The 8,430-nt window shown below is 46.6% G+C and overlaps 1 protein-coding gene across 5 annotated transcripts in view; it reads right to left on the reverse strand.

Annotated features, from left to right (window-relative positions):
- The window catches only part of prdm10 (PR domain containing 10), a 151,054-nt gene extending 146,753 nt beyond the window's left edge, over positions 1-4,301 (reverse strand). For 4 of the 5 annotated variants that reach the window (XM_080214524.1, XM_080214527.1, XM_080214526.1 and 1 more), the window contains exon 1: positions 4,185-4,292. The gene's annotated coding sequence lies outside the window, so the exon portion shown is untranslated. Of the gene's footprint in view, positions 1-4,184 lie in introns of all 5 variants that reach the window. The other variant, XM_080214528.1, reaches the window with a different exon arrangement.
- Positions 4,302-8,430: the final 4,129 nt, after the last annotated feature.

Genomic DNA, 8,430 nt, shown 5'->3' on the forward strand with positions numbered 1-8,430 from the left:
TTGGATTCCTAACAAATCAGTGATCACACTGAATCATAGAATAGATACAGCGCAGGGGACGTTTCAGGATGCCCCCTGAGAAAGTGTGATCTGATATCTCTTTTAATTAATATATGTTTGAGATCAATCAAATTAATCGAGACCAACAGAAAAATACATATTGACAAGTAAAACCGCCCTAATGAAATCCTTCAAACTGCACATATTACCTCCTGCTATCATGCATGACACTCAATTTCCCCAATTAAGAAATAAGAGACATCATCCAAATCATCAGGCAGGGCAATCTCAGATCCAAAGATGTGCAGGTTAGGTGTATCGGCTATGCTAAATTGCCTCAGTGTCCCGGGATGTGTGGGTTATAGGGATTAGTGGGGTGAATGTAGGGTTATGGGAATAGGGCCTGGGTGGGATTGTCGTCAGTGGGCCAAATGGCCTCTTTCTGCATTATAGGGTTTCTATGTTTCGATGAATGAAAGTGGTGGTTCAGCACGGTGGTAGAATTCTTGCCTGCCACATGGGAGGCCCAGTTCGATTCCCAGCCAATGCAAAGGCCCTTCTTCAGGGTGGCAGAATGGTTAACACGATTGCCTTACAGCACCAGGGACCCAGGTTTGATTCCTGGCTTGGCTTACTGTCTGTGCGGAGTCAGCTTATTCCCTCCATGTCTGCATGGATTTCCTCTGGATTCCTCCAAACAGTCCAAAAGACGTGCTGGTTAGATGCATTGGCCATACTAAATTCTCCCTCAGTGTTCCCAAACAGGCGCTGGAGCAGTGCCAGGTTTAGACTTGGTGAGGATCTAAGCTATATAAAGCTTGGAGGCCTTTGTTAAAAAAATTACACCAAAAGGTCTCACAAAGGTGCATACCAAAACAGGACCTTGAGTCACCACAAAAAAATTGAAAACATAATTATGCCTTTTAATTATTTAATATCAAGGTATTTATAGTGAAAAATAAAAATTATTTTCAAATGAATTTTTTTGAGTTGCTCTTCAAGCTGGTGCTCTCTTTTTCTTTTCTCGTATTCGCTGTTAAAGGTTGTCTTCATTGTAAACCTTCTGAAATTGTGTGAGGCCCCTACGGATTCTGAGGCCCTAAGATGTAGCTTATTTAGCTTATGCCTAAATCTGGCACTGCACCAGAGTGTGACGACTAGGGAATTTTCATAGTAACTTCATTGCAGTGTTACTGTAAGCCTACTTGTGACACTAATAAATAAACTTTAAAAAACTATTCACTTCCAATTATTAATCCAATATTAAAGAAATCACAAGCCTAAACTCCAGCCTGAAGCATCCATATGGAACAACTATTCACACTTGTCAAAAGAATATACTTCCACCGACTCAATGAAAAATTGAAGTGAAATCTGCAGTTAAGTTGTGGAAAGAATTGCGCATTTTCCCTTTCCAGACAGTTCTAGAAGATTTCCCTGACGTTTTCTTGAGCAAAGGAGATGATCGACAGACCTATGGGTCCACAATCTATTCCAAATCAGGACAAGAGAATATCAGGCTTCCTGAGAGTGGGAACATCACCCTGATCAATACCCAGTGATGATTCACAGCAAGTGCATATTTGGCTATCAACAGAGTTAGCTCAAAGTAAGGTCATTCATGGCACACTAATAAGACAGTATTTGTGGTATTTGTTTTAAAAATGCTCACAATGCTTTATGACATTTTCTTCACCACCCACCCCCCCACCCCCACCAAAGCAATCAGCAACTAAGAAGAAAACAGGATTGGAAACCATAATGCATCACATTATGTACATGAGTAAGTTACATCTAAATTTACCATAAATGGAACAACTGAAAATTTGAGTTCGTACAGACAAGAATCCATCAAAACAATGACGACAAAGTCTCAGTTCCCAAACCACAAAGTCAAGATCTCTATACCAATGACAACTTTGATTTCTACAACATCTGTGAAAGATTAAAAAGGTTAGGACAGTTGTAGGGTCAAAGAAGGATAGAGAGACAGGGATGGTAAGGCCATGGAGATTTGAAAACAAGGGTGAGAATTTCAAAAATCAAGACTTAGCTGGACTATGAGCCAGTATCAGTCAGTGAAAACAGGGATGAGTGAGTGAAGGAGAGTTGATCAGTTTGGATACAAGAAATCCACTGGAATTGTCAAGTCTAATAGTAACAAAGGCACGTACAACAGTTTCACCGCAGATAAAGCTGAGGTTGGGGGGTAGAGCCATGACAGTATTGTGGAAGTGAAATTAGACCTTCTTGGTGATGCACCAGTTTGAAAGGTCCTCACAGGATCAAATACAACTTCAATGTTGCAAATGGTATGATTCAGCATCAGACACTTGCCAGTGAGAGCTTTGGGTGAAGGAATAGTTTGTCAAAGGAACCAAGGAAAATAGCTGCAATACTCCTGATACTTAGTTGAAGGAAATTTCTCTTCATCCAGTACTGGATGTCAGCCAACCAATCTGATAACTTAGAGACAGTGGCAAGGACAGTTGCAAATCTTCAGTGGATATAAGAAACATGAATTTACCACGTAGACAAAAACAGGAGAGTGCCTATATATGGGTGACTCCAAGGTTTACATTGTGCAGTGAGTGAAGTGCAAAAATGGTAATCTAATTCTCTGCCAACATTCACGCCAATCATCCTGCTAATGATTGGTCCCACAGTCACTTTGTTACTCATACTCCAGCCATATCTTGCTCAATGCTGAGCCCAGTGTTTTCCCACTTTCCTCACCCCAACCATATCCCCTCACACTCTCCTTCACTCCCTCCAACCATTCCTCACCTTCCATTCCACAATCCCCTCATCCCCACCCAATCGCTTCATCCCCCAGGAGTGTGACCGGTTTTGGTTATCTTAGGGAAAAATAGACTGGCATTGAAGTCAAGTCCAGGGAAGGTTCTCTACGTTGATCCCAGGTAGATTAAGATTAAGTTGGGCCTGTACTCATTCGAGTTTAAAAGAGCAAGAGGCAGCCTTATTCAAGCATATAGGATTCTCAGATGGCTTGACAGGGTAGGTGCTGAGAAGTTGTTTCTCTTTGTGGGAGAGTCTCAGACCAGAGGGCATAATCTCAGCGTAAGGGATCATCCATTTAAGAGAGAGATGAGAAAGGGAGTTAATCATGAAATTTTTTAACCACAGAGAAGCGAACAGGCTGGATCATCAAGTATGTTCAAACCTGAGATAAACCCAAGATGTGCAGGTTAGATGGATTAACCAACAATAGAGTCAAAGATTATGGGGACAAAGTGGGGTTAGGATGATCATATCAACCAATATGTCATCGAATAGCAAAGCAAACTCAATGGGCCAAATGGCCCACTTCTATATCTGGGGGTCCTATTTCCAGTATGGTCCCCTCACTCAATCTCACTCAGCTCCCCTGATCCACTTGGTTGACTGCAATCAATTCAATCCTCTTGGGAATCACTAAAACCCTCATTAGATTCTCATTTACAACCCCTCACCCTCACCCCCCTCACTTAACCCTCTTATTCAGTGTCAGATCCCCTCACTGGATCCCTGAGGTAAAGACTGGCTCCTCTCAGTTGACTCTTGGTTCAGAGACTGGATCCCTCCACTGGATCCCGGATCCAATCAGTGGATCGCCTCCACCCCCCCCCCCCCCCCCGCTCCAAACGGCCAGGGCCGGACTAATCCACCTCCCGCTGGCGGCGGGGACTCAGGAAATGGCCGAGGCGGCGGGTTCGGGCCCGGGCCTGTGCGGGCGGCCTGTGCGGGCTCAGAGTGGAAGCTGTGGCCGTGTCTGCGGGCTCCCGGTGCGGGGCTGGCGGCAGCTGTGAGCGCTGAGGCCGGGCCGCGGCTTCCCCCCCGCCCGGAGCCGCAGTGATCCAGCCCGGGCCGGACCGTACCACCGGCGGCCCGGGGAGCAGCGGGAGGAGAGGCGGGCTCGGGGCTGCGGGGAGAGGGTCAGCTCACCCGGGTGTCCGGCCGGCCGCCCGCCCTGCAGCCTCCGCTCCCCCACCCAGCGCCCCGGGGCCGGGTCGCCGACACTCCTCCCACCACCACCGCCTCCCCCCCCCCGCGGCCCCGGGCGGGTGGGCCGCAGCCGCCGCCATTTTGGGAGCGACTAAGAGGCAGAGAGTGCGGGAAGGAGGGAGAGGGGGAGCGGCCGCACCGCATTACCAACCCCGCCAGCCCGCACCCAGCACACTTACCACAGCACACACTGCCGCCTAAAAGCACCGCAAAGCCCCGCCACCGTCTCCCAGCGCCCGGGCCGCCGCTTAATAGCGGCCGGTGCTCACCTCAGAACGGAGAATGGAGCAGCGCCGCCCGCATTAGCATAAAGAGGCCCGCCCGCCTCAACAACCCATTGGCTCAGCGAGCAGAGAGAGAGGGAGTGTGAGAGAAAACAGAGAGAGAGAAAACAGAGAGAGGGAGTGTGAGAGAAAACAGAGAGAGAGAAAACAGAGAGAGGGAGTGTGAGAGAAAACAGAGAGAGAGAAAACAGAGAGAGGGAGTGTGAGAGAAAACAGAGAGAGAGAAAACAGAGAGAGGGAGTGTGAGAGAAAACAGAGAGAGAGAAAACAGAGAGAGAGGGAGTGTGAGAGAAAACAGAGAGAGAGAAAACAGAGAGAGAGGGAGTGTGAGAGAAAACAGAGAGAGAGGGAGTGTGAGAGAAAACAGAGAGAGAGAAAACAGAGAGTGAGAGAGAAAACAGAGAGAGAGAAAACAGAGAGAGAGGGAGTGTGAGAGAAAACAGAGAGAGAGGGAGTGTGAGAGAAAACAGAGAGAGAGAAAACAGAGAGAGAGGGAGTGTGAGAGAAAACAGAGAGAGGGAGTGTGAGAGAAAACAGAGAGGGAAAACAGAGAGAGGGAGTGTGAGAGAAAACAGAGAGAGAGAAAACAGAGAGAGAGGGAGTGTGAGAGAAAACAGAGAGAGAGGGAGTGTGAGAGAAAACAGAGAGAGAGAAAACAGAGAGAGAGGGAGTGTGAGAGAAAACAGAGAGAGAGAAAACAGAGAGAGAGGGAGTGTGAGAGAAAACAGAGAGAGGGAGTGTGAGAGAAAACAGAGAGAGAGAAAACAGAGAGTGAGAGAGAAAACAGAGAGAGAGAAAACAGAGAGAGAGGGAGTGTGAGAGAAAACAGAGAGGGAGGGAGTGTGAGAGAAAACAGAGAGAGAGGGAGTGTGAGAGAAAACAGAGAGAGAGAAAACAGAGAGAGAGGGAGTGTGAGAGAAAACAGAGAGAGGGAGTGTGAGAGAAAACAGAGAGAGGGAAAACAGAGAGAGGGAGTGTGAGAGAAAACAGAGAGAGAGAAAACAGAGAGAGAGGGAGTGTGAGAGAAAACAGAGAGAGAGGGAGTGTGAGAGAAAACAGAGAGAGAGAAAACAGAGAGAGAGGGAGTGTGAGAGAAAACAGAGAGAGAGAAAACAGAGAGAGAGGGAGTGTGAGAGAAAACAGAGAGAGAGGGAGTGTGAGAGAAAACAGAGAGAGAGAAAACAGAGAGAGAGGGAGTGTGAGAGAAAACAGAGAGAGAGAAAACAGAGAGAGAGGGAGTGTGAGAGAAAACAGAGAGAGAGGGAGGGAGTGTGAGAGAAAACAGAGAGAGAAAACAGAGAGAGAGGGAGTGTGAGAGAAAACAGAGAGAGAGAAAACAGAGAGTGAGAGAGAAAACAGAGAGAGAGAAAACAGAGAGAGAGAAAACAGAGAGAGGGAGTGTGAGAGAAAACAGAGAGAGAGAGTGAGAGAGAAAACAGAGAGAGAGAAAACAGAGAGAGAGAAAACAGAGAGGGAGTGTGAGAGAAAACAGAGAGAGAGAGGGAGTGTGAGAGAAAACAGAGAGAGAGGGAGTGTGAGAGAAAACAGAGAGAGGGAGCGTGAGAGAAAACAGAGAGAGAGAAAACAGAGAGAGAGGGAGTGTGAGAGAAAACAGAGAGAGAGAAAACAGAGAGAGGGAGTGTGAGAGAAAACAGAGAGAGAGAAAACAGAGAGAGAGGGAGTGTGAGAGAAAACAGAGAGAGAGAAAACAGAGAGAGGGAGTGTGAGAGAAAACAGAGAGAGAAAACAGAGAGAGGGAGTGTGAGAGAAAACAGAGAGAGGGAGTGTGAGAGAAAACAGAGAGAGAAAACAGAGAGAGGGAGTGTGAGAGAAAACAGAGAGAGGGAGTGTGAGAGAAAACAGAGAGAGAGGGAGTGTGAGAGAAAACAGAGAGAGAGAAAACAGAGAGAGAGGGAGTGTGAGAGAAAACAGAGAGAGAGAAAACAGAGAGAGAGGGAGTGTGAGAGAAAACAGAGAGAGAGAGGGAGTGTGAGAGAAAACAGAGAGAGAGAGGGAGTGTGAGAGAAAACAGAGAGAGAGAAAACAGAGAGAGGGAGTGTGAGAGAAAACAGAGAGAGAGAGGGAGTGTGAGAGAAAACAGAGAGAGAGAGGGAGTGTGAGAGAAAACAGAGAGAGAGAAAACAGAGAGAGGGAGTGTGAGAGAAAACAGAGAAGGAGAAAACAGAGAGAGGGAGTGTGAGAGAAAACAGAGAAGGAGAAAACAGAGAGAGAGAAAACAGAGAGAGGGAGTGTGAGAGAAAACAGAGAAGGAGAAAACTGAGAGAGGGAGTGTGAGAGAAAACAGAGAGAGAGGGAGTGTGAGAGAAAACAGAGAGAGAGGGAGTGTGAGAGAAAACAGAGAGAGGGAGTGTGAGAGAAAACAGAGAGGGTGTAAGAGAAAACAGAGATGGAGTGTGAGAGAAAACAGGGAGAGAAAACAGAGAGAGAAAACAGAGGGAGTGTGAGAGAAAACAGAGAGAGAGAAAACAGGGAGTGTAAGAGAAAACAGAGGGAGTGTGAGAGAAAACGGAGAGAAAACAGGGAGAGAAAACAGGGAGGGAGTGTGAGAGAAAACAGAGAAGGAGAAAACAGAGAGAGGGAGTGTGGGAGAAAACAGAGAGAGAGGGAGTGTGAGAAAACAGAGAGAGGGTGTGAGAGAAAACAGAGAGAGAGGGAAAACAGAGAGTGTGAGAGAAAACAGAGAGAGGGAGTGTGAGAGAAAACAGAGAGAGAAAACAGAGGGAGTGTGAGAGAAAACAGAGAGAGAGAAAACAGGGAGTGTAAGAGAAAACAGGGAGGGAGTGTGAGAGAAAACAGGGAGAGAAAACAGAGAGAGGGAGTGTGAGAGAAAACAGAGAAGGAGAAAACAGAGAGAGGGAGTGTGGGAGAAAACAGAGAAGGAGAAAACAGAGAGAGAGGGAGTGTGAGAAAACAGAGGGAGGGAAAACAGAGAGAGGGTGTGAGAGAAAACAGAGAGAGAGGGAAAACAGAGAGTGTGAGAGAAAACAGAGAGAGGGAGTGTGAGAGAAAACAGAGGGAGAGAAAACAGAGAGAGGGAGTGTGAGAGAAAACAGAGAAAGGGGGAGTGTGAGAGAAAGGGGGAAAGCAGAGGGAGAGTGAGAGAAACCAGAGAGGGAGAGAGAACAGAGAGAGGGAGTGTGAGAGAAAACTGAGAGAGGGAGTGTGAGAGAAAACAGAGTGAGAGAGGGAGTGTGAGAGAAAACAGAGTGAGAGAGGGAGTGTGAGAGAAAACAGAGTGAGCGAGGGAGTGTGAGAGAAAACAGTGTGAAAGAAAACAGAGAGGGGGAGTGTGAGAGAAAACAGTGTGATAATGTGAGAGGAATGACGAGTGATATATGGCTGGAGAGAGAGAAAAAATAGGAATGGATAAGGATAGGGGGACAGAGGGAAAGTTTGAGAGGGATATATGGAGAGGGGTGGAGGGAGAGGGGTGGAGAGTCTGAAAAGGATAGAGATAGCGGGAGAGAGGGATATGGAAAGATAGAGGGATATGGAGGGAGAGTAAGGGATAATAAGAGATTGAGAATGGGTAAGAGTGAAAATGGAGAGGAGTGAAAATTGATAAGAGTGAGAATGAGGCAGAGTGAGAATTGGGAAGAATGAGAAAGGGGATAAAAAGGGAGCAGAGAATAGAAAGCAAAGGATGGGGAGAGAATGAGGGATTGAATATTTGAGAGGGATAGGGAGAGTGAGAGGAATAGGAAGAAAGAGTGAGAGAGTTTTTCTGATGGCTACAAAGGACTGAAGTCAATGGATCACCTGATGGGCTTTGTGGAGTATGAACTCCCTTATCGAGCAAGCAGAGGCTCATCTAATGGAAGTGAGTAGCAGATGGGTTAAAATCGTTGCTTCATCACAGACTGGATTTCTGTAGGTCCCCAGGTATTCATTCACATGCTATAATTCTTTCTTCTGTTATCATTAAAGGATATTTGGAGACGAAAGACTGGGCTTGGTGGAATTATTACATAGGCAACGAGGAGCAAAACGAGAAAATATGAATCTGGACAAATTGTCAAGAACAAGCAACTGTTCTCTGCTAAGAAAAGGCAATTACACCTCTTTTTGGTAAACTTGAACTCTATGACACCAGCAGAGAAAACTGGGCCCAATAAAAAGA

Source organism: Carcharhinus amblyrhynchos, chromosome 29, assembly GCF_965287045.1.
Source record: "Carcharhinus amblyrhynchos chromosome 29, sCarAmb.v2.hapA, whole genome shotgun sequence".
In the NCBI taxonomy this organism is placed as follows: domain Eukaryota; kingdom Metazoa; phylum Chordata; class Chondrichthyes; order Carcharhiniformes; family Carcharhinidae; genus Carcharhinus; species Carcharhinus amblyrhynchos.